General features: G+C 39.6%; 1 non-coding gene across 1 annotated transcript; it reads left to right on the forward strand.

Moving 5' to 3' along the window:
- The first annotated feature begins 21468 nt into the window (after nucleotides 1–21468).
- On the forward strand, nucleotides 21469–21572 carry LOC112752230 (small nucleolar RNA R71). The gene has a single exon (XR_003176676.1). It is a non-coding gene; the product is annotated as a small nucleolar RNA R71 (small nucleolar RNA).
- Nucleotides 21573–26698: the final 5126 nt, after the last annotated feature.

Consider the following 26698-nt stretch of genomic DNA (forward strand, 5'->3'; position numbering starts at 1 on the left):
AAGGGGAACGGCCTTTTTTCTATGCTTATGACTACTTTTTTAGTCAGTTGAATATCACCATCCCTTTCACTGCTTTCGAGACCGAGCTGTTGTGGTCTTGCAATGTAGCCCCTTCTCAGCTCCATCTGAACTCATGGGGTTTCATAAAGATCTTCCAACTGCTGTGTCAGGAATTGGGTATCCTTCCCACCGTAAATCTCTTTCTGTATCTCTTTATGTTGACAAAGCCTGGGGTAGCTAAGAAGAAAGCTTCTTGGGTTTCTTTCTGAGCTACTCAAGGAAAGAAAGTTTTTTCTATGTATGATGAGTCCTTTAGGGACTTTAAGAATTACTATTTCAAGATTTGAGCTGTTGAGGGTGTTCACCCTTTTTTTCCTGGATGAAAACAATGAGCCTGTCTTCCCTTTATGTTGGCAAGAAAATGTAGTAGTGATTAAGTACTCTTGGGAGAGTTTGGATGAGGTCAGACAGGCCTTTGTGAATGTATTAGAGGAGAACTGGGGCGAGCCCCCTCATCTTGACACAAAGAAGTTTTTAGGAGATCCTTCCCTTCTTCGTGCTGAATTGGGTAGTGACCGACTTCTTTTCTTATAGTTTTACTTTGTGGTTGAATTTTGCCTCTTTCTGTTTGTGACTTCTTTTCTTGGTTTCTGTTTTGCAGAGATGGTGAAATCTATGAACTCCATGAAATACTTTCGTAGGGCTAAGAAAGCAACAGCTGCTCAAAACATCTCAGCGAAGGCTTCTGGAGAATGATCTACTCAAGTTCCTCCGAAGAAGCCAACCTTAGACACCTCTGGGCTGAGGAAGATTATTCCGACTCCCCAGGTTCGTGTAGTTCCTTCTGACCCTCTCCAGCCGACTTTTGGTGCTGTCTCCTCTACTACTACTGGTCCTCCTCCAAAAAAGCAAAAAATTGTTAGTCCCTATGACTTGAATGCCCCTGATTTTGATGCTGTAGGGTTTGTTGACAATCAGATTGCTCCTTATGGCTATCTTCCAATGGGCGATGTATCCATCCTTCATCATTTGGATTTCATCACCAGTAATAGTGTCCGGATGGCTCATATGGGTGCAGCTTTGTTTCGTACGGTCCAGAGTTTTCCGGTCCATGCAACTAAAGCTTTCATGGAGGATGCCAAGTCAGAATTTAATAGAATTAAGGGCTTGAAGGACGAACTGGATACTAGGGTGATTAAGCTAGAGCTGGATTTGTTGAAGGAGAAGTCGCGGGCTACTGCTGCTGAGGCTACTGCAAATCTGGCTGAAGAGACGGCGAAAAACTATAAGGAGAGCTACACCCGCACTTATGCCGAGCTATTAGAGTTTAGGGAGAGGCTTGATTCTGCCCAAACAGATTATGCCGATCTCCAGGGTCATCTGGTAGATACTGTGACGAGTGCTTATGAAAATTTAAAGGTACAGGTCTGAGTTCTTGCCCCTGAGCTCGACCTGACTCTCTTCAGCTTGGATAATGTGGTGGAGGACGGCAAGATTGTACCTGCTCTGGATGACGAAGATGACGGACCTCCCCCTGCGCCGCCAGCCAAAGCTTCTGCCGCCACGACTTCTTCAACTCCTTCGGCTGAGGTTGACCATCCCGAATCTGATCCTGATGTTCAAATTCTCAATCGGGAGGATAGGACTGTGGCTGCCGTTCTTTTGAAGATCATTCCTCCTCCTTCAGCCACGGATGCTGCTACTGGGGAGGCTTTAAACCCTTTGTGATCTTCTTTGTTTATTTGTATAGGCCGACTTGTGGGTTTTTAAACTCTGTTTTTTGTAACTTTTGATATGGTAGACTTCTCTTGACTTTAGTTGCTTATATGCAACTTTATTTTGGAAAAAACAAAACACTTTTAATCTCTGAAGCTGCTACTTAGGCGGCCTTTGGAGTCTTTTAATGTTTTATTTTGATGGATATAATTCTCCGATATGTTGCCCATGCCTTTTGCTACTTTTGTGGATCTTTATAGAGTGTTGGTACCTTTCTCTCCGACCTCTTTTTGATAATTTGTTTTGTCTATCTTCTATTTGGGTGAGGTGATCCTTGGGGCCATCTTGTCCGACAACTTTTTAGTGTCCTCATAGAACCTTTTTAGTTAGCCTGAACAATTTTGATAGCCTTGTCGTGGAGTCATGGCTTTTTGGGCAAAGCTGTGTCCCTTTTAGCACACGCTTTTCATTGGTCCGACTTCTCTTGCCGATCCTTCTTAAGCTTTCGTTGGTCCGACTTCTCTTGTCGGTCCTTCTTTAGCTTTAGTTTGGTCCGACTTCTCTTGTCGGTCCAATCTTAAGTTTTCGTTGATCCGACCTCTTTTGTTAGTCCTTCTTAAGTTTTCGTTGGTCCGACTTCTCTTGTCGGTCCAAGCTAAGTTTTCATTGCTCCGACTTCTCTTGTCGGTCCAAGCTAAGTTATTTTTAGCAGTCCATTTTTAGTCAGACCTCGTCAGGCCGCTTTTTATGGATTACTTTTTATAACTTCTTGCATTAATCTATTTTTATCGCTTTAACCTTGCCAACCTCTTTATAATCGGACGATGAATTTGGTTTTCACCTTGCCGACCTTGTTGTAATCGGGTGATGAATTTTTGCGATCAGATTAATGCGTCTTGGTAGGAAAACTTTTTAGGGAATCTAAAAAACTTTATTCAAGTAGAAAATAGGCATATAGACAAGAATATATACATATGAGTGCTTACCCTTCTAAATCGGGAAATTTTGTAGAACTAGGTCTGGCGCCTCATTAAAAAACCTTTTTAGGAAAAAGAGTGTACGTTGGCCTAAGATCTTTACTACTTTCTAACTATAGTACCTTCTTAGGTTACAGGCATGCCATGACCTTGTTAGCTCTCGTCCCTCTAGGTCGGACACCTTGTAGTAGCCTTTTCCCAGTACTTCTTCAACTCGGTAAGGTCCTTTCCAGTTAGCTGGTAGCTTCCCTTCTCCTGATCGACCTGCTCCGATGTCATTCCGGATTAGGATGAGATCATTGTTGGCGAAGTTTCGCTGAACTACCCTCTGATTATACCTTGAAGTCATTCGACGTTTTAACGCTTCCTCTCTAATTCGAGCTCTTTCTCGAACTTCTGGAAGTAGGTCAAGCTCTTCCCTTTGATTTTGGGAGTTGGCCTCTTTATTGTAGAGGATCGTTCTGGGGGATCCTTCCTCTATTTCCACTAGGATCATTGCCTCCATTCTGTAAGCAAGTCGGAAGGGTGATTCTCCTGTGGTGGAGTGCGGAGTTGTCCGATATGCCCATAGGACTTGTGGAAGCTCTTCGGTCCAAGCTCCCTTTGCGTCCTATAGTCTCCATTTTAACCCAGCTAGTATGACTTTGCTAGCAGCTTCTTCCTATCTGTTGGCTTATGGGTGTTCTACAGATGTGAATTGGTGCTTTATTTTCAAGTCAGCTACCAATTTCCTGAAACATGTATCAGTGAATTGAGTGCCATTATCTGTGGTGATGGAGTAAGGGACCCCAAACCTTGTAATACTGTTCCTGTATAGAAATTTCCGACTTCTTTGAGCGGTGGCATTAGCTAGGGGCTCTGCCTCAATCCATTTTGTGAAATAGTCTACCCCTACAATGAGGAACTTGACTTGTCCCGACCCCTGGGGAAAGGGTCCGAAGAGGTCGAGCCCCCACTGTGTAAACGGCCAAGGTGACGTTACACTGATGAGCTCTTCTGGTGGAGCGATGTGGAAGTTAGCATGCTTCTGACATGGTGGGCATGTCTTGACGAACTCTGTCGCTTCTTTTTGTAAGGTCGGCCAGAAGAATCTAGCTCGGAGTACCTTTTTGGAGAGAGCTCGTGCCTCGAGATGGTTGCCACACATACCACTATATATTTCTTCTAGAACTTCCTTTGTGTTGGAGGTCGACACACACTTTAGGAGGGGTGTTGAAATCCCTCTCCTATATAAGATGTTGCCTACTATGGTGTAGTGTTGTGCTTCTCGTACTAGTCTTTTTGCCTCCTTTTTGTCTGTGGAGAGTGTCTCCGTCTTGAGGTAGTTGATTATGGGGGTCATCCACCCTTGATCCTGACCTGATATAATCAGGACATTTTCTTCCTCTGAGATTGATGGGCTTTGTAGTGTTTCTTGGATGAGGCATCTATTATTGCCCCCTGGTTTGATGCTGGCTAGTTTTGAGAGTGCATCAGCTCGAGCATTCTGTTTCCGAGGTATATGTTGGACCTCATATTCTCCGAGTTGTTCGAGCTGTTCTCTACTCTTGTCCAGATACTTTTTCATGGTGGGATCCTTAGCTTGGTAGCTCCCTTCTATTTGTCAGATAACTACTTGTGAATCACTGAAGATGGTGAGCTTTTGAACCCCTACCTCCTTAGCCAGCCTCAAACCAGCCAGTAATGCCTCGTATTCAGCTTGATTATTTGAAGCAGGGAATTCGAACTTTAGTGAGAGTTCGATTTGGGTTCTGGTGCGCAGAAATTGTTACGGTTCATTCTTTGGTAACGGCGCTTAAAACTTAATACGCATGTTCATAATCTTAGTTCTTTGTCACAACTTCGCACAACTAACCAGCAAGTGCACTGGGTCGTCCAAGTAATAAACCTTACGTGAGTAAGGGTCGATCCCACGGAGATTGTCAGCTTGAAGCAAGCTATGGTCATCTTGCAAATCTCTGTCAGGCAGATTCAATTGATTATGGAGATTTAATAATTAAAAGATAAATAAAACGTAAATTAAAGATAGAGATATTTATGTAACTCATTGGTGAGAGTTTCAGATAAGCATATGAAGATGCTTGTTCCTCCTGAACCTCTGCTTTCTTATTGTCTTCATCCAATCATTCATACTCCTTTCTATGGCAAGCTGTATGTTAGGCGTCACCGTTGTCAATGGCTACATCCTGTCCTCTCAGTGAAAATGGTCCAATGCACTGTCACTGTATGGCTAATCATCTGTTGGTTCTCGATCATACTGGAATAGGATCCATTGATCCTTTTACGTCTGTCACTACGCCCAGCATTCGCGAGTTTGAAGCTCGTCGCAGCCATCCCTTCCCAGATCCTACTCAGAATACCACAGACAAGGTTTAGACTTTCTGGATCTCAAGAATGGCCGTCCATGGATTCTAACTTATACCACAAAGACTCTGATTAAGGAATCCCAGAGATATTCATTCAATCTAAGGTAGAACGGAAGTGGTTGTCAGGCACGCGTTCATAGGTTGGGAATGATGATGACTGTCACGATCATCACATTCATATTGAAGTGCGAATGAATATCTTAGAATCGGAATAAGCTTGAATTGAATAGAAAAATGATAGTACTTTGTATTAATTCATGAGGAACAGCAGAGCTCCACACCTTAATCTATGGTGTGTAGAAACTCTACCGTTGAAAATACATAAGAGCAAGGTCCAGGCATGGCCGAGTGGCCAGCCCCCATAAAGGTCTAAGATAGCATATAACTGATCAAAGATGTCTAATACAATAGTAAAAGGTCCTATTTATATCAGACTAGTTACTAGGGTTTACAGAAATGAGTAAATGATGCAGAAATCCACTTTTGGGGCCCACTTAGTGTGTGCTTGGGCTGAGCATTGAGCTTTACACGTGTAGAGGCTTCTCTTAGAGTTGAATGCCAGTTTGTAACCTGTTTCTGGCGTTTAACTCCACTTTGCAACCTGTTTCTGGCGTTTAACTCCAGAATGCAACATGGAACTGGCGTTGAACGCCAGTTTGTGTCGTCTAAACTCGGACAAAATATGAACTATTATATATTACTGGAAAGCCCTGGATGTCTACTTTCTAACGCAATTAAGAGCACGCCATTTGGAGCTCTGTAGCTCCAGAAAATCTACTTTGAGTGCAGAGAAGTCAGAATCCAGCAGCATCTGCAGTCCTTCTTCAACCTCTGAATCTGATTTTTGCTCAAGTCCCTCAATTTCAGCCTGAAAATACCTGAAATCACAGAAAAACACACAAACTCATAGTAAAGTCCAAAAATATGAATTTTTTATTAAAAACTAATAAAAATATACTAACAACTAACTAAATCATACTAAAAACTATGTAAAAATAATGCCAAAAAGCGTATAAATTATCCGCTCATCACAACACCAAACTTAAATTTTTGCTTGTTCCCAAGCAACTGAAAATCAAATAGGATAAAAAGAAGAGAATATACTATAAATTCCAAAATATCAATGAAACTTAGCTCCAATCAGATGAGTGGGACTAGTAGCTTTTTGCCTCTTGAATAGTTTTGGCATCTCACTTTATCCATTGAAGTTCAGAATGATTGGCATCTATAGGAACTTAGAATTCAGATAGTGTTATTGATTCTCCTAGTTCAGTATGTTGATTCTTGAACACAGCTACTTTATGAGTCTTGGCCGTGGCCCTAAGCACTTTGTTTTCCAGTATTACCACTGGATACATAAATGCCACAGATACATAACTGGGTGAACCTTTTCAGATTGTGACTCAACTTTGCTAAAGTCTCTAATTAGAGGTGTCCAGGGTTCTTAAGCACACTCTTCTTTTGCTTTGGACCTCGACTTTAACCGCTCAGTCTCAAGTTTTCACTTGACACCTTCACGCCACAAGCACATGGTTAGGGACAGCTTGGTTTAGCCGCTTAGGCCAGGATTTTATTCCTTTAGGCCCTCCTATCCATTGATGCTCAAAGCCTTGGATCCTTTTTATTACCCTTGCCTTTTGATTTTAAGGGCTATTGGCTTTTTGCTCTTGCCTTTTGGTTTAAAGAGCTTTTGGCTTTTTCTGCTTGCTTTTTCTTTCTCTTTCTCTTTTTTTTCGCCATTTTTTTCTTTTTTTTTCACAAGCCTTTGTATTCACTGCTTTTTCTTGCTTCAAGAATCAATTTTATGATTTTTCAAATCATCAAATAATATTTCTCCTTTTTCCTTATTCTTTCAAGAGCCAAAATATTTAACATTCATGAACAACAAATTCAAAAGACATATGCACTGTTCAAGCATTCATTCAGAAAACAAAAAATATTGTCACCACATCAAAATAACTAAACTAGTTTCAAGGATGAATTCGAAACCATGTACTTCTTGTTCTTTTGTAATTAAAGCATTTTTCATTTAAGAAAGGTGATGGATTCATAGGACATTCATAGCTTTAAGATATAGACACTTAAACACTAGTAATTATGTAATAAGACACAAACATAAATAAGCATAAAGCATAATAAACGAAAAATAGTGAAATAAATAGACAAGAAGATTAAGGAATGCGTCCACCTTAGTGAGGGTGGCGTCTTCCTCTTCTTGAAGAACCAATGGTGGTTTTGAGCTCCTCTATGTATCTTCCTTGCCTTTGTTGCTCCTCCCTCATAGCTCTTTGATCTTCTCTAATCTCATGAAGGATGATGGAGTGCTCTTGATGCTCCACCCACAGTTGTCCCATGTTGGAACTTAATTCTCCTAGGGAGGCGTTGATTTGCTCCCAATAGTTTTGTGGAGGAAGGTGCATCCCCTGAGGCATCTCAGGGATTTCATGGTGAGGAATTTCCTCATGCTCTTGTTGAGATCCATGCTCTCTTGTTTGCTCCATCCTTTTCTTAGTGATGGGCTTGTCCTCTTCAATGAGGATGTCTCCCTCTATGTCAATTCCAGCCGAATTGCAGAGGTGGCAAATGAGGTGAGGAAAGGCTAACCTTGCCAAAGTAGAGGACTTGTCAGCCACCTTGTAGAGTTCTTGAGGTATGATCTCATGAACTTCCACTTCCTCTCCAATCATGATACTATGGATCATGATGGCCCGGTCTATAGTAACTTCAGACCGGTTACTAGTAGGAATGATTGAGCGTTGAATGAACTCTAGCCATCCCCTAGCCACTGGTTTGAGGTCATGCCTTCTTAATTGAATCGGCTTGCCTCTTGAGTCAATTTTCCATTGAGCTCCTTCCTCACATATGTCTATGAGGACTTGGTCCAACCTTTGATCAAAGTTGACCCTTCTTGTGTAGGGACGTGCGTTCTCTTCCATCATTGGCAAGTTGAACGCCAGCCTTACATTTTCCGGACTGAAGTCTAAGTATTTCCCCCGAACCATGGTGAGCCAATGCTTTGGATTCGGGTTCACACTTTGATCATGGTTCCTAGTGATCCATGCGTTTGCATAGAACTCTTGGACCATTAAGATCCCGACTTGTTGAATGGGGTTGGTAAGAACTTCCCAACCTCTTCTTCGGATCTCATGTCGGATCTCCGGATACTCATTCTTTTTGAGCTTGAAAGTAACCTCAGGGATCACTTTCTTCTTAGCCACAACTTCATAGAAGTGGTCTTGATGGACCTTTGAGATGAATCTCTCCATCTCCCATGACTCAGAGGTGGAAGCAATTGCCTTCCCTTTCCTCTTTCTAGAGGTTTCTCTGGCCTTAGGTGCCATAAATGGTTATGGAAAAACAAAAAGCTATGCTTTTACCAGACCAAACTTAAAATGTTTGCTCGTTCCCGAGAAAAAGAAGAAAGAAAGAAGGAGAAGAAGAAAAAGAATGGAAGAGATGGAGGGAGAAGGTGTATTCAGCCAAGGGTAAGAAGAGAGGGTTGTGTTGTGTGAAAATGAAGAAAGAAAGAGGGGTTTATATAGGGGTGGGATGGGATTTAAGGTTCGGCCATTAAGGTTGGGGTTGGGAGGGAAAAGAGTTTGAATTTTGGAGGTAGGTGGGGTTTATGGGGAAGAGAGGATGGATGTGAATGGTGAAGAGGTGATGGGAAAGAGTGATTGAGGTGATTGGTGAAGGGTATTTGGGGAAGAGAGTTATGAAAAGGTGTGAAGAGGAGAGAAGAAGATGTGGGGATCCTATGGGGTCCACAAATCCTGAGGGATCCTGTGGGATCCATAGATCAAGTGGGGTCAAGGACTTAACATCCCTGCTCTAATTAGGCATGTAAAATGCCCTTGCTGTGCAATCCTGGCGTTTAACGCCAGATTGCTGCCTGTTTCTGGCGTTAAACGCCCAAATGTAGCCTGTTTCTGGCATTTAACGCCAGGCAGATGCTTGTTTCTGGCGTTAAACGCCAGCTTGGTGCTTGTTTCTAGCGTTAAACGCCAGACAGATGCTTGTTTCTGGCGTTTAAACGCCAGACTGCTCTCCTCCAGGGTGTGTTCTTTTCAATGCTATTTTTTATTCTGTTTTTGATTTTTTAGTAGTTTTTGTGACTCCACATGATCATCAACCTACTAAAACACGAAATAACAAAAGGAAACTAAAATAGATATAATTAAATAACATTGGGTTGCCTCCCAATAAGCGCTTCTTTAACGTCAATAGCTTGACAGTGAGCTCTCATGGAGCCTCACAGATGTTCAGAGCATTATTGGGACCTCCCAACACCAAACTTAGAGTTTGATTGTGGGGGTTCAACACCAAACTTAGAGTTTGGTTGTGGCCTCCCAACACCAAACTTAGAGTTTGATTGTGGGGGCTTTGGTTGACTCTGCAGTGAGAGAAGCTTTTCATGCTTCCTCTCCATGGTTACAGAAGGAGATCCTTGAGTCTTAAACACAAGGTTGTCCTCATTCAGTTGAAGGACCAATTCTCCTCTGTCCACATCAATCACAGCTCTTGCTGTGGCTAGGAATGGTCTTCCAAGGATGATGGATTCATCCTCTTCCTTCCTAGTGTCTAGAATTATGAAATTAGCAGGGATGTAAAGGCCTTCAACCTTTACTAACACGTCCTCTGCTTGTCCATAAGCCTGTTTTCTTGAGTTATCTGCCATCTCTAAAGAGATTCTGGCAGCTTGCACCTCAAAGATCCCAAGTTTCTCCATTACAGAAAGTGGCATTAAGTTTATTCCTAACCCCAGGTCACACAGAGCCTTCTCAAAGGTCATGGTGTCCATGGTACAGGGTATTAAGAATTTTCCAGGATCCCGTTTCTTTTGAGGTAATTTCTGCCTATCCAATGCATTCAGTTCATTGGTGAGCAAGGGAGGTTCATCTTCCCAAGTCTCATTACCAAATGATTTGGCATTCAGCTTCATGGTTGCACCAAAGTACTTAGTAACTTGCTCTTCAGTAATTTCTTCATCCTCTTCAGAGGACGAATACTCATCAGAGCTCATGAAGGGCAGAAGGAGGTTCAATGAAATCTCTATGGTCTCTAATTGAGCCTCAGATTCCTTTGGTTCCTCGAAGGAAAACTCCTTATTGGTCACTGGACGTCCCAGGAGGTCTTCCTCACTATGATTCACGTCCTCCTCCTCCCTTGTAGGTTCGGCCATAATGGTTAAATCAATGGCCTTGCACTCTCTCTTTGGATTTTCTTCTGTATTGCTTGGGAGAGTACTAGGAGGAGTTTCAGTGACTCTTTTACTCAGCTGGCCCACTTGTGCATCCAAATTTCTAATGGAGGACCTTGTTTCATTCATGAAACTTATAGTAGCCTTAGATAGATCAGAGACTATATTTGCTAAGCTAGATGGATTCTGCTCAGAATTCTCTGTCTGTTGCTGAGTGGATGATGGAAAAAGCTTGCTATTGCTAAACCTGTTTCTTCTACCATTATTAAAGCCTCGTTGAGGCTTTTGTTGATCCTTCTGATACGTAAAAAAAATTATTTTCACGTAATTACCGGCAAGTATACCGGGTCGTATCAAGTAATTAAACTCACTAAGAGTGAGGTCGATCCCACGGAGATTGGTAGATTAAGCAACTTTAGTTAAATGGTAGATTTAGTCAAGCAAATATGGTTTTGATTTCATGAGATTTGTGATTTTTTATCATAATTGCAAACATTAAATGACAAGGAATCTAAAGAATTGCAATGAAGAAAGAAAATAAAAATAAATGACTGAAACTTAAAGTGCAAGAAACTTGAATGAAATCAAAAGTAAATTGCAAGAAAGTAGAGTGCTGAATTGTAGAGAGCGGGGAAGTAAATTGCAAACAATTGAAACTGAATCTAAATAGCAGGAAAGTTAAAGTGCTTGAATGTAAAAGGGAATTGGGTAATGGGCATTCAAAATAACTAAAGAGCAAAAGAAGTGAGAACAAATGGTAGAGAGAATCATTAGGGATCGGAGATGCAAATTCTCATGAATTGATGTTGATCAATTCCTTCTCAATCATGGGTATAGATCCATGGCAAATTGTGGGTAATTGAGTCCCAATCTCTTGGTAACTCAATTTCTCTCAACACAACCAATTGCCACTCTCATGATCTAATTTTTCATGAGAAGAGATAAAGTTCAATTCCTAATCCAAGCCACACAACTTCCAAAATCTCAACCAAGGGAGGTTACATCTCACATACCAACCAAAGTATATTGATCAAGGAAATCATGAAAGGATGAACTCTAAACTGAATTATGTAGCTCCTTTCTCAAATTCACCACATAATTCATATAGATTAATCCCTCTCTCGATGGTGATTGAATCTGTGAAGAACAAGAGTTTCCTTTTAGATGAACCACTTGAATTGAGAAGGAAAAGAAAAGTTATCAACTCATTCAAATGAGCAGAGCTCTTCCCCCTAATGAAAGTGGGGTTTAGTGAATCATAGCTCCAATTTCAACAATAATTGCAAAGATGAAAATTAAACTAAGTGTAGAGAAGAATGAAGAAGAAGAAGAAGAAGAAGTTCTTAAAACTCAAATTCAAAGTTACAGGAAAAACAAAATAGAAGACCGGTGAGAAAAAGTGAAAACCCAAAAAAAAACTCTAAGTGTAAAAGTAAAAGTGTCTAAGAGTAAAAATTGCTAAAAAAAAATAAAAGTAAAAAAAGTCCCCTAAAAGTACCAAACTCTTCTCTATTTATACTACTCCTAAAACTCCTTCAGAGATCTTTAATTTGGGCTAGCAATGTGGGCTTTCTCTTTGTTGAATTCCTGGCTCAATGGAAGAAGTGTTGCTAACATGGGAGGAGGAGTTCATTCATAATGCTTCTGGCCCAATGGCTTGGCATTTTTGCCAATAACGCTAGCCTTAATGCACGTTGGCAACGTGCAAAGTATTTTCCTGGAAGTGGGCATTGGTGTTTGGGGCGTTGTTAGCCCAAGTTGTTGCTTACAACTTGCTTTTCTTCTTCTTGACTCTACTTTCATGCTTAATGTTGCCCAGAATTTGAGTGTCAATCCTCTGCTTCAATATGGACTATCATACATCATTGGAAAGCTCAGAGTGTCTTCTTTCTAATGTATTTGGAATCATCTCAATTGGATTTTTCTAGCTCAAGTTATGCTTCCTCAAAGAAGGTAAGGTCAAGCTGCCAAGTTGTTGCTGAACATGCCCCTCTCTTCCCAAGTTGGCAACGTGCCAAGCCTCCCAAGGCTGAGTTATGGGGCTGGTGTTGTCCTCAAACACGCTCCCTTGTTGGCACGTTGGCAACGTGCTCGCTGCTCCCCTCCATGGCCCATTCATGCTTCCTTGAATTTCAACCTCATTTTCTTGTTTTTGGGGCCTAAAGATGACTCTGATTCGAGCTTCCATCTCATACTCCACTATAGACTATTATATATGGTTGGAAAGCTCTGAATGTCAGCTTTCCAACGCAAGTAGAAGCACTCAATTTGGATCTCTATAACTTAAGTTATGTTCGTTTGAAGGAGACAGGGTCAGGCTGCCAAAATCGCACACGTTTTTGGTGAAAACGCCCTTGTTTCCAGCGTTGCCAACGTGCTCAGATTCTGAAGCTCTAAATGAAGCCAGATTTTGAAGCTTCAAATGAATGCCAATCCCATACTATGATATATGGTTGGAAAGCTCTGGATGTCTACTTTCAAATGCCGTTGGACTCACCTCATTTGGAGCTTTGTAGCTCAAGATATACTCCATTGAAGGAGGTAAGGTCAAGCTGCCAAGCTCACCAGCGTTTTTGGCAAACACTCCCTTGTATTTCCAAGTTAGCAACGTGCTACCTCCATTCTTCACCATCCAAAGCTTCCTGGCGTTGTTGCCAAACACGCCAATGCTTTCTTGAGTTGGCAACGTGCTCGTGGCTGCCTCCTAGCTCCAAGTTTGCTGCGTTGCCAATGAACACATCAATGGAACCCATGTTGGCAACGTGCTCCTTTCTGAGGCTCCAAATGAAGCCAGCTTTTGAAGCTTCAAATGAATGTTAACCCCATACTATGGTATATGGTTGGAATTCTATTGATATCTACTTTCCAATGCCACTAGAATCACCTCCTTTGAAGCTTTGTAGCTCAAGTTATGTATCCTTGAAGGAGGCAAGGTCAGGATGCCAAGTTCGCTGGAGTTGTTGCTGAACATGCTCCCTTTCTTCCAAGTTGGCAACGTGCTGGCTTCTCCAGGGCTGCTTCCTTGCTTGGCGTTGCCTTGGAACACGCCCATGCTCTCCCAGCCCAACAACGTGCTCGAGCCTTCCCTATGGCACCAAGCTTTGCTTGCTACGTTGGTAAGGAACACGCCTTCAGAACTTGGCGTTGGCAACGTGCATCTCCCTTTTCTGGGCCAAGTCTTCTATTCAGCGTTGTTTGCCTGCGTTGTCCTCAAACACGCCCCTCATCTCTAGGCTGGCAACGTGCTCGAGGCTTTGGACTAGCTCCCCAAGGTTGCTTGCTGCGTTGCCAAGGAACACGCCTTCAGAATTTGGCGTTGGCAACGTGCTTCACACCCTTCCTATCCAAGCCTTCTTGCTGCTGGAGTTGTCACCAAACACGCCCTTGTTGGTGGCGTTGACAACTTGCTTGAGGCTTCAAATTCACCTTCCAGGGCTACTTGGCGTTATTGCCAAACACTCAAGTGATAATGCACGTTGGCAACGCCCAAGTCTCTTCCTCCTTGCCAAGCTTGCTATGTCCCCAATCTTTCTTGCTCAAATTCTTCTTTCTTCATCACCTAACATAAACCAAAGAATCTTCCTCAAAGTCTTGCCATCTTATGCAATAATTTTCAAGGGAATCATTCACATCAACTTATATATAAACTCCTTGAGTCATTTGCATGAATTATGCCAAATTTCAATTAGTTCTTGGTTCATGGATGCATGGAGAAAAACTCACAAAATTGCTTGTTTATTTTAGTAATAATGAATGAAATTGAACTAAATTTAACTAAACTAACTAGTTAAAATAGCAAATATGTGAATGCATCACAACACCAAACTTAAACCTTGCTTGTCCTCAAGCAAGAAAAGAATCATGCAATAGAGATTGACAATCCAAGGTAAGAAGAATAGCAACTCAATGTTCATGGTAAACTAGTTTTCTAAGCATGCTACAATCACAAAAGAAATGTAAATGATTGATGCTTCTATCTAGCTCAATTTATGAAATTTTTTTCTTATATTTCTTCCTTGAAACAAGCTTTTGATTTTCTTATTAGCTTCTCCTTTTGGGTGCTTTGCCCCATGAGTTGATAACAAAACTACGACTCTAAATGCTTTATTTTCAAGTATTACCACTTGATACATAAGCACCACAAGCATTTAATTAGAGGACTTCATTAAGCTCATTTATTTCTTTTCTTGACTCTCTAATCATTGATGCTTAGAGCCTTGAGCTTTGAGGGAGTGCTTTTGCACTTGAGCCTAGCCTTGACTTCTAAGTGTTTTGTTTTCAAGCATTTTACTTGATACATAAACACCACAACTACATAACAATGAAATTGTCATTGGTACTCAGAGCCTTCAGCTTTCTTATTCTTTCCCTTTTTCTTTTCTTGCCTTAATTGCATTTGCTTCTTCAAGGTTTTCATGATTTTCAAAAGATTTCACAAAATGTCCTAGATGAAAACTTCAATTAAATAAAATCTAATGTACTTGAGCAACAATCAATCATACTAGCTTTCCAATACTTGTATACACATACTAAATTCTTCTTTAATTCCTTGTTTGTTTAAGATCATGATACTTTATTGCTTTTGTATTCACAAAACTCAAGTTGGTAGTCATAATGTCACAGCAGCATGTTGTAATTTAGAAATCAAACTATGCCTATTCATACCACACATGTATACAGAGAAGGTAATAAGACAATTATTCAATTTAAAGTGCTGGAAACAAATGAGAGGAAAAAGAACTTTACCACCTTGTAATTTATCTTCTCTATTGTTGTCCTTTTCCTCCTTTTCTTTCCCTTCCCACACCAAACTTAGAATGATTGTTTTTCCTCAAGCAACAATTAGAACCGTGGCTATGGGGCTAAGGTAGATCATGAATATCTTACACAATGAAACATTAGTAGCACATGTGTTTCAAGCAAGCAAAATTAAAGATAACAATTAAGGCACAAGAGAAAGAGACATTTTGATTGCAAACTTAAGAAGGTAAGCACAATACATTGCATAAAAGATAAGTGGCAAACCAAACTTAGTGTGACACTTTCACTTGGAATTAATGCAAGTATCCAGTAAAGATTGGAAACAAATTTTGTTGCATGGCAACACCAAACTTAGAATGCAATCATATGTCAATTTATTTGAATTAAAACTAAGCAAATGAAACTGTCGTATGTTAAATACAATCACCAAGCTAAGAATCTGTCATGAATAAGGATCTCTTGGTAATGTATTAACAAAAACAGTTAATAAGCAAACTAAATGAAAGCATTTAAAGATAGAAAAATAACTAAAGCAAGTAGAATGAAAAAGTGTCAAATCAAAAGAGAAAAATAAAACTGCAGAGGCATTATGATTATGCAGACAAGTAGTGTTGCTTGAATAAATTACATAGAAAATAAGTGGCACACCAAACTTAGAATCTTGGTGTGTCACTTTCATTTTTGATTTGATGCAATCATCCAAAAAGATTGAAAACAATTTGTTGCAAGGCAACACCAAACTTAGAATGTAACCATATGCCAATTTATTGAATTTAAATAAAACAAAGAACGAAAACAAAGCAGAGAAGAGAAATTATACCTAAGGTTGACATGTTGTTCACTTTCTTCCTCTTCTTCCAGTTTGTTAATAGGAATGACCTTAAGGGGGAAGAAGATTCAGCTAGTGTCCCCTGTCTTGACCTCTCCTCAGCAAGCTTTCTTTTGTTAATGACTTGATTGAGCTTGCTTGCTGGATCAGGGGGAGGATTGCTTGTGGTTGACCCTTTTTTCTTCATGAATATTGTCCTTGGTAGCTTGGTCACAATCCTCTTCTTGGTGCTTTTGTTAATTACCTTCACTTCCTTGAATCCAAGTCTTGGTGGTTATGTGATTGTTGGAGTCTTCTTTTCATCAAGAGTTCCGTGCAATAGTGGTTCAATGAACTCTTCCTCTGTATACTTATCTGCTTCACTTGAGTGTGACTTCTCTTGAGTGTCTTCCTCACTTTCTTATGCTTCCACTTCTTTTTTTACATTCAACATTTGTTTTAATAGCTCTTTCATGGAGGAGGTTTGTTGATCTTCCCAAGATTTCTTCATCTCCTCTTCATATCTTTCAATCATGGATTCAATTGTTGAGCCGTTTTGTTTCAGGGAAGTTTGAGAGAGTTGTGAGTTTTCATGTTCCCTTGTCATGTCAAGTGGCTTTTGTGAATATGAAGCCACAGGTTCAAACACCTCCACAACCTCCTTTTCCATTGAACTTTCACTTGATACAGAGGTTTCCTCATTTTGTTTTTCCACTTCCTCACCCACAATTTGGTCTTCATCCTCACTATTTGATAGTTCTAAGTTTCTCCTTATTTGCTCTAAATGCCCATCCATCTTCTTGAAGAGGATTTCTTACCCTTTCCAGGATTGTTCTTGTCTTTCCAATAGTTCTCTGGACTTTTGAAGGAGGTCCTCAGCTACTAGTTCAAGAGATGAAGGTTGAGAGAAATTTTGTGGATATGGATGTGTTGTGGTGAGGTTGTTTTGAGTGGTATGGAATGAATCTTGTGAATTGTGGAATAAGTTTTGTGGTTGGTGGAATGAATGGTGTGGATCTTGGAGGAGACTTTGTGTTGGGACATAATCAAGTGAGGAAGAATTTTCAAGTGAAAAAATGGGAGGTGAGGTTGGATAATTTTGCGTAAATAAATTGAAGGTTTGCTCAAGTGATGATGGCTCTTAATTAATGGAGTATGACACATTGAGTGATCTTTGATTTTGACCCTCCCATCCACAATGTGAATCATTATAGAATTCCTCAGAGTGAGAATCATTTTGTGGCCACGGAGAGCAATCTTCCATGTATGTATTGACAGTACAATCAAATGAATCATTGAAATTTCCTTCCCAGCCATAGTTTGTGTGATTGTCATAACAGTATAAGTCACTTTGTGGTTCTGGGAGAAAATTCATTTCACTTGATTGTTCACACTCTTGTTGATATGCCCAAGCACCATGAGGGTAATGACATAAATCATTTTGTGGTTCTGGACAACATCTCATGTGATTAGCTTGATCAATTTGTGGCTCTGGAGCAAATCTCCATGGATTGGAGTGCTCAGAATTTGCAATTTCTTGGCGATACTCCCAGCCACCATTAGAATAATGACTTGAATCATTTTGTGGTGGTGAGAAATATCCCATATGATTCTCTTGCTCATCTTGTGGTTCTAAAGCATATCTCCATGAATTGGAGTGCTCAGGATCTGTGATTTCTTGGTGATATTCCCAACCACCATTAGAATAGTCAATTGGTGATGGTGGGTGATATCCCAGAAAATTTATTTGATCACAAGATGAGTTGAACTCCATTTGAATTTTGTAAAACACAACACCAAATAAAATTGAAATTCATGTCACAGAGAAGAATTTCTTAGTGAGGCAATAACTCAAACACCTTAGTGTCAAAAAAAAATTAAAAGAACTGTACAAAGCAAAAACAAAGAAAATGCTTAATCTAAACTACCATTCACTTAATCATTGTTAATCTTTTCCAATCCCCGGCAACGGCGCCAAAAACTTGATACGTAAAAAAAATTATTTTCACGTAATTACCGGCAAGTATACCGGGTCGTATCAAGTAATAAAACTCACTAAGAGTGAGGTCGATCCCACGGAGATTGGTAGATTAAGCAACTTTAGTTAAATGGTAGATTTAGTCAAGCAAATATGGTTTTGATTTCATGAGATTTGTGATTTTTTATCATAATTGCAAACATTAAATGACAAGGAATCTAAAGAATTGCAATGAAGAAAGAAACTAAAAATAAATGACTGAAACTTAAAGTGCAAGAAACTTGAATGACATCAAAAGTAAATTGCAAGAAAGTAGAGTGCTGAATTGTAGAGAATGGGGAAGTAAATTGCAAACAATTGAAACTGAATCTAAATAGCAGGAAAGTTAAAGTGCTTGAATGTAAAAGGGAATTGGGTAATGGGCATTCAAAATAACTAAAGAGCAAAAGAAGTGAGAACTAATGGTAGAGAGAATCATTAGGGATCGGAGATGCAAATTCTCATGAATTGATGTTGATCAATTCCTTCTCAATCATGGGTATAGATCCATGGCAAATTGTGGGTAATTGAGTCCCAATCTCTTGGTAACTCAATTTCTCTCAACACAACCAATTGCCACTCTCGTGATCTAATTGTTCATGAGAAGAGATGAAGTTCAATTCCTAATCCAAGCCACACAACCTCCAGAATCTCAACCAAGGGAGGTTACATCTCACATACCAACCAAAGTGTATTGATCAAGGAAATCATGAAAGGATGAACTCTAAACTGAATTATGTAGCTCCTTTCTCAAATTCACCACATAATTCATATAGATTAATCCCTCTCTCGATGGTGATTGAATCTGTGAAGAACAAGAGTTTCTTTTTAGATGAACCACTTGAATTGAGAAGGAAAAGAAAAGTTATCAACTCATTCAAATGAGCAGAGCTCTTCCCCCTAATGAAAGTGGGGTTTAGTGAATCATAGCTCCAATTTCAACAACAATTGCAAAGATGAAAATTAAACTGAGTGTAGAGAAGAATGAAGAAGAAGAAGAAGAAGTTCTTAAAACTCAAATTCAAAGTTACAGGAAAAACAAAATAGAAGACCGGTGAGAAAAAGTAAAAACCCAAAAAAAAACTCTAAGTGTAAAAGTAAAAGTGTCTAAGAGTAAAAATTGCTAAAAAAAAAATAAAAGTAAAAAAAGTCCCCTAAAAGTACCAAACTCTTCTCTATTTATACTACCCCTAAAACTCCTTCATAGATCTTTAATTTGGGCTAGCAATGTGGGCTTTCTCTTTGTTGAATTCCTGGCTCAATGGAAGAAGTGTTGCTAACATAGGAGGAGGAGTTCATTCATAATGCTTCTGGCCCAATGGCTTGGCGTTTTTGCCAATAACGCTAGCCTTAATGCACGTTGGCAACGTGCAAAGTATTTTCCTGGAAGTGGGCATTGGTGTTTGGGGCGTTGTTAGCCCAAGTTGTTGCTAACAACTTGCTTTTCTTCTTCTTGACTCTACTTTCATGCTTAATGTTGCCCAGAATTTGAGTGTCAATCCTCTGCTTCAATATGGACTATCATACATCATTGGAAATCTCAGAGTGTCTTCTTTCTAATGTACTTGGAATCATCTCAATTGGATTTTTCTAGCTCAAGTTATGCTTCCTCAAAGATGGTAAGGTCAAGCTGCCAAGTTGTTGCTGAACATGCCCCTCTCTTCCCAAGTTGGAAACGTGCCAAGCCTCCCAAGGCTGAGTTATGGGGCTGGCATTGTCCTCAAACACGCTCCCTTGTTGGCACGTTAGCAACGTGCTCGCTGCTCCCCTCCAGGGCCCATTCATGCTTCCTTGAATTTCAACCTCATTTTCTTGTTTTTGGGGCCTAAAGATGACTCTGATTCGAGCTTCCATCTCATGCTCCACTATAGACTATTATATATGGTTGGAAAGCTCTGAATGTCAGCTTTCCAACGCAACTAGAAGCACTCAATTTTGATCTCTATAACTCAAGTTATGCTCGTTTGAAGGAGACAGGGTCAGGCTGCCAAAATCGCACACGTTTTTGGTGAAAACGCCCTTGTTTCCAGCGTTGCCAACGTGCTCAGATTCTTAAGCTCTAAATGAAGCCAGCTTTTGAAGCTTCAAATGAATGCCAATCCCATACAATGATATATGGTTGGAAAGCTCTGGATGTCTACTTTCAAATGCCATTGGAATCACCTCATTTGGAGCTTTGTAGCTCAAGATATACTCCATTGAAGGAGGTAAGGTCAAGCTGCCAAGCTCACCAGCGTTTTTGGTAAACACTCCCTTGTATTTCCAAGTTAGCAATGTGATACCTCCATTCTTCACCATCCAAAGCTTCCTGGTGTTGTTGCCAAACACGCCAATTCTTTCTTGAGTTGGCAACGTGCTCGTGGCTGCCTCCTAGCTCCAAGTTTGCTGCGTTGCCAATGAACACATCAATGGAACCCATGTTGGCAACGTGCTCCAATGAACACATCAATGAACACACCAATGAACACATCAATGGAACACGCCTTCAGAACTTGGCGTTGGCAACGTGCATCTCCCTCTCCTGGGCCAAGTCTTCTATTCAACGTTGTTTTCCTGTGTTGTCCTCAAACACGCCCCTCATCTCTAGGCTGGCAACGTGCTCGAGGCTTTGGACTAGCTCCCCAAGGTTGCTTGCTGCGTTGCCAAGGAACACGCCTTCAGAATTTGGCGTTGGCAACGTGCTTCACACCCTTCCTATCCAAGCCTTCTTGCTGCTGGAGTTGTCACCAAACACGCCCTTGTTGGTGGCGTTGGCAACTTGCTTGAGGCTTCAAATTCACCTTCCAGGGCTACTTGGCGTTATTGCCAGACACTTAAGTGATAATGCACGTTGGCAACGCCCAAGTCTCTTCCTCCTTGCCAAGCTTGCTATGTCCCCAATCTTTCTTGCTCAAATTCTTCTTTCTTCATCACCTAACATAAACCAAAGAATCTTCCTCAAAGTCTTGCCATCTTATGCAATAATTTTCAAGGGAATCATTCACATCAACTTATATATAAACTCCTTGAGTCATTTGCATGAATTATGCCAAATTTCACTTAGTTCTTGGTTCATGGATGCATAGAGAAAAACTCACAAATTGCTTGTTTATTTTAGTAATAATGAACGAAATTGAACTAAATTTAACTAAACTAACTAGTTAAAATAGCAAATATGCGAATGCATCACATTCCATGAGAAATTTGGATGATTTCTCTATGAGGGATTATAGGTGTTTCCATAGGGTTCACCCATGTAATTCACCTCTGCTATTGCAGAGTTCTCAGGATCATAAACTTCTTCTTCAGAAGATGCCTCTTTAGTACTGTTGGATGATTCCTTCAATCCATTCAGACTCTGAGAGATCATATTGACTTGCTGAGTCAATACTTTATTCTGAGCCAATATGACATTCAGAGTATCAATTTCAAGAACTCCCTTCCTCTGAGGCGTCCCATTACTCACAGGATTCCTTTCAGAAGTGTACATGAACTGGTTATTTGCAACCATGTCAATGAGTTCTTGAGCTTCTGCAGGCATTTTCTTTAGGTGAATAGATCCACCTGCAGAATGGTCTAATGACATCTTTGATAATTCAGATAGACCATCATAGAATATATCCAGGATGGTCCATTCTAAAAGCATGCCAGAAGGACACTTTTTGGTCAGTTCCTTGTATCTCTCCCAAGCTTCATAGAGGGATTCACCTTCCTTCTGTCTGAAGGTTTGAACATCCACTCTAAGCTTGCTAAGCTTTTGAGGAGGAAAGAACTTGGCTAAGAAAGTCGTGACCAGCTTATCCCAAGAGTTCAGGCTGTCTTTAGGTTGAGAGTCCAACCATATTCTAACTCTATCTCTTATAGCAAATGGGAAAAGCATAAGCCTGTAGACCTCGGGATCAACCCCATTGGTCTTAACAGTATCACAGATCTGCAAAAATTCAGTTAAGAACTGAAAGGGATCTTCGGATGGAAGTCCATAAAACATGCAATTCTGTTGCATCAGAGAAACTAGTTGAGGTTTCAGCTCAAAATTGTTTGCTCCAATGGCAGGGATTGAGATGCTTCTTCCATGTAAATTGGAATTAGGTGCAGTAAAGTCACCAAGCATCTTCCTTGCATTGTTATTATTTTCGGCCATGCCTCCTTCTTTTTCGAAAATTTCTGTCAGATTTTCTCCAGAGAGTTGTGCTTTAGCTTCCCTTAGCTTCCTCTTTAGAGTCCTTTCAGGTTCAGGGTCAGCTTCAACAAGAATGTTCTTATCCTTGTTCCTGCTCATATGAAAAAGAAGAAAACAGAAAAGAAGAGGAATCCTTTATGTCACAGTATAAAGATTCCTTATGTAAGTATAAGAAGAGAATAATGGAAGAAGGAAAAGATAAGAATCCAAACACAAGGGAGAGGAATGAGTTCGAATCCTTGGGTGAAAGAGGGGTGTTAGTAGATGAATAAATAATTAGAAAGAGATGAGGAGAAGAGAAATTCGAAAATTAAATAAATTAAAATAAAAGTATTTTTGTTTTTAAATTGAATTTAAAATAAAAATAAAAATTAAAGTTCGAAAATTAAGAAAGGAAAATTAGATCAAATTAAATTAAATTTAAAACAATTAGTTAATTTAAAAAGGAATTTTGAAAAAGAGGGAAGGAATTTTCGAAAATTAGAGATAGAATTAGTTAGGTAGTTTTGAAAAAGATATGATTGAAATAGTAAACTTTTAAAATCAAACAAAAAGTCAAGTAGTTAATTGAAAAAGATTTGAAAAATCAATTTTTGAAAAGATAAGAAGTTAGAAAAGAAGTTGGAAAAGATTTTGAAATTGATTTTGAAAAAGTTGTGATTGACATTTATTTTGAAAAAGATTTGAAAAAGAAATTTAAAAAGATTTTATTTTTGAAATCAAAGTTGATTACTTGACTAACAAGAAACTAAAAAGGTATTATTCTAGAGTTTAAAGATTGCACCTTTCTTACTAGGCAAGTAACAAACTTAAAAATTTTGAATCAACCACATTAATTGTTAACATTAATTTCGAAAATATGAAATAAAAATAAGAAAAAGATTTTGAAAATCAATTTGAAATTTTCGAAAAGCATAAAAGAAAAATGAAAAAGATTTGATTTTTGAAAAAAGATTTGAAAAAGATAGAATTTTTAAATTGAAAATTTGATTTGACTCATAAGAAACAACTAGATTTTAAAAATTTTTGAAAAAGTCAAGTCAAATATTCGAATTTTATGAGAAGAAAAAGGGAAAGATATTTTTTTATTTTTGAATTTTTAATGAAGAAAGAGAAAAACATCAAAAAGACTTAATGCATGAAAATTTTGGATCAAAACAAATGATGCAAGCAAGAACACTATGAATGTCAAGATGAACACCAAGAACACTTTGAAGATCAAGATGAACATCAAGACTTATTTTTGAAAATTTTTAAGAAAAGAAAAACATGCAAGACACCAAACTTAGAAATTTTTAATTTTTTAGACACTAAGAATGCAAGAATGCATATGAGAAACAAGAAAAGACACAAAACATGAAAATGCAAAGATCAAACAAGAAGACTTACCAAGAACAACTTGAAGATCATGAAGAATGCAATGCATGAATTTTCGAAAAATGCAAGAAAGAGATACACATGCAATTGACACCTTATGACTTGCACTAGATTCAAGCAAGAAACATCAAATTATTTTTGGTTTTATAATTTTAATAAATTTTTTTTGGATTTTTTTCGAAAATTCTTTTGAAAGAGAAAACAAGGATTTCAGAATTTTTAATATGACTTCCAGGAATCTTGCAATGTTAGTCTAAAGCTCCGGTCCAGGAATTAGACATGGCTCACTAGCCAGCCGAGCTTTCAGTGAAAGCTCCGGTCCAAAACACTAGACATGGCCAATGGCCAGCTTAGCTTCAGCATATATTGCCTACCTCCCATGTATACAACAACTATGTGTGTAACTGCCAAATGGGTGAAGGTCAACAAGCTCTTGTGATGATAAGTTGAAACCTCGGTCCAAAAGATCAGACATGGCTTCATAGCCAGCCAGACTTCAACAAATCATCATGAAACTCTAGAATTCATTCTTAAAAATTCTGAAGAACATAAAATTTTTTTTCGAAAATAAGAATAATTAAAACAAAAAGGTTAAAATTAAAATAAAATTACCTAATCTGAGCAACAAGATGAACCGTCAGTTGTCCAAACTCAAACAATCCCCGGCAACGGCGCCAAAAACTTGGTGCACAGAAATCGTGACGTTTCATTCCTTGGTAACGGTGCTAAAAACTTAATACGCACGTTCATAATCTTAGTTCTTTGTCACAACTTCGCACAACTAACCAGCAAGTGCACTGGGTCGTCCAAGTAATAAACCTTACGTGAGTAAGGGTCGATCCCACGGAGATTGTCGGCTTGAAACAAGCTATGGTCATCTTGCAAATCTCAGTCAGGCAGATTCAATTGATTATGGAGATTTAATAATCAAAAGATAAATAAAACGTAAATTAAAGATAGAGATACTTATGTAACTCATTGGTGAGAGTTTCAGATAAGCATATGAAGATGCTTGTTCCTCCTGAACCTCTGCTTTCCTATTATCTTCATCCAATCATTCATACTCCTTTCTATGGCAAGCTGTATGTTAGGCGTCACCGTTGTCAATGGCTACATCCTATCCTCTCAGTGAAAATGGTCCAATGCGCTGTCACTGCATAGCTAATCATCTGTCGGTTCTCGATCATACTGGAATAGGATCCATTGATCCTTTTGCGTCTGTCACTACGCCCAACATTCGCGAGTTTGAAGCTCGTCGAAGCCATCCCTTCCCAGATCCTACTCGAAATACCACAGACAAGGTTTAGACTTTCCGGATCTCAAGAATGGCCATCCATGGATTCTAACTTATACCACGAAGACTCTGATTAAGGAATCCCAGAGATATTCATTCAATCTAAGGTAGAATGGAAGTGGTTGTCAGGCACGCGTTCATAGGTTGGGAATGATGATGATTGTCACGATCATCACATTCATATTGAAGTGCGAATGAATATCTTAGAATCAGAATAAGCTTGAATTGAATAGAAAAACGCTAGTACTTTGTATTAATTCATGAGGAACAGCAGAGCTCCACACCTTAATCTATGGTGTGTAGAAACTCTACCGTTGAAAATACATAAGAGCAAGGTCCAGGCATGGCCAAGTGGCCAGCCCCCATAAAGGTCTAAGATAGCATAAAACTAATCAAAGATGTCTAATACAATAGTAAAAGGTCCTATTTATATCAGACTAGTTACTAGGGTTTACAGAAATGAGTAAATGATGCAGAAATCCACTTCTGGGGCCCACTTGGTGTGTGCTTGGGCTGAGCATTGAGCTTTACACGTGTAGAGGCTTCTCTTGGAGTTGAACGCCAGTTTGTAACCTGTTTCTGGCGTTTAACTCCACTTTGCAACCTGTTTCTGGTGTTTAACTCCAGAATGCAACATGGAACTGGCGTTGAACGCCAGTTTGTGTCATCTAAACTTGGGTAAAGTATGGACTATTATATATTGCTGAAAATCCCTGGATGTCTACTTTCCAACGCAATTGAGAGCGCGTCATTTGGAGTTCTGTAGCTCCAGAAAATCCACTTTGAGTGCAGAGAGGTCAGAATCCAGCAGCATCTGCAGTCCTTCTTCAACCTCTGAATCTGATTTTTACTCAAGTCCCTCAATTTCAACCAGAAAATACCTGAAATCACAGAAAAACATACAAACTCATAGTAAAGTCCAGAAATGTGAATTTTTTTATTAAAAACTAATAAAAATATACTAAAAACTAACTAAATCATACTAAAAACTATGTAAAAATAATGCCAAAAAGCGTATAAATTATCCGCTCATCAAGTTCCCTGATCACTTTCTATTATAACAACTGCGCCACTCCCAGTTTTGTTTGAAGAGCCTTCCACGTAGAGATTCCATTTTGTGGAATTTCCCGGGGTATCGGCGTACTCGGCGATGAAGTTGGCCAAATATTGTGATTTGATGGCGGTCCAAACTTCATATTGGAGATCGAATTCAGACAACTCGACTGCCCTCTGTAGGATTCTTCCAGCCAAGTCTGTCTTCTGTAGGATGCCTTTTATGTGCTGGTTGGTCCGAACCTGGATAGTATGCGCTTAAAAGTACGGGCGGAGTCGTCAAGAAATGAGTATGAGTGCGTAGGTGAACTTTTCTATCTTTTGATAGTTCAATTCGGTCCCTTGTAAAGCTTTGCTGATAAAGTAGATGGGTTGCTGCCCACCTTCGTCTTCTCTTACTAGTGCGGAAGTAATTGCCCGATTTCCCACTGCGAGGTATAATATGAGTACTTCTCCTTCCCGTGGTCGGGTAAGAATGGGCGGTTGCCCCAAGAATTTTTTGAAATCTTAGAAGGCTTGCTCACACTCTGTTGTCCATTCAAACCTCTTTCCTTTCCTTAATGTGGCGTAAAAGGGGAGAGATCTGATGGCTGACCCCGCTAGAAACCTGGACAGGGTTGCAAGTCTTCTGTTGAGCTGTTGCACTTCTTTGACGCAGGTCAGACTTTTCATGTCGAGTTTAGCCCGACATTTATCTGTGTTCGCGTCAATTCCTCTTTGCGTGAGCATGAAGCCCAAGAATTTGCCAGCTTCTACCGCAAATGTGCATTTTGCAGGATTAAGTCGCATACCATGTTTTCTAATGGTGTCGCACTTTGGTGAGGTCGGGCAACAAGGATTCCTCACTTTGTATTTTTACCAGCATATCGTTTACGTAAACCTCCATTAGTTTCCCAATGTGGTTTGCAAAGATTTTGTTATTAATCTTTGGTAGGTAGCTCTTGCGTTCTTGAGCCCGAATGGCATGACG

The sequence above is a fragment of the Arachis hypogaea genome, chromosome 15, assembly GCF_003086295.3.
Source record: "Arachis hypogaea cultivar Tifrunner chromosome 15, arahy.Tifrunner.gnm2.J5K5, whole genome shotgun sequence".
Classification (NCBI taxonomy): domain Eukaryota; kingdom Viridiplantae; phylum Streptophyta; class Magnoliopsida; order Fabales; family Fabaceae; genus Arachis; species Arachis hypogaea.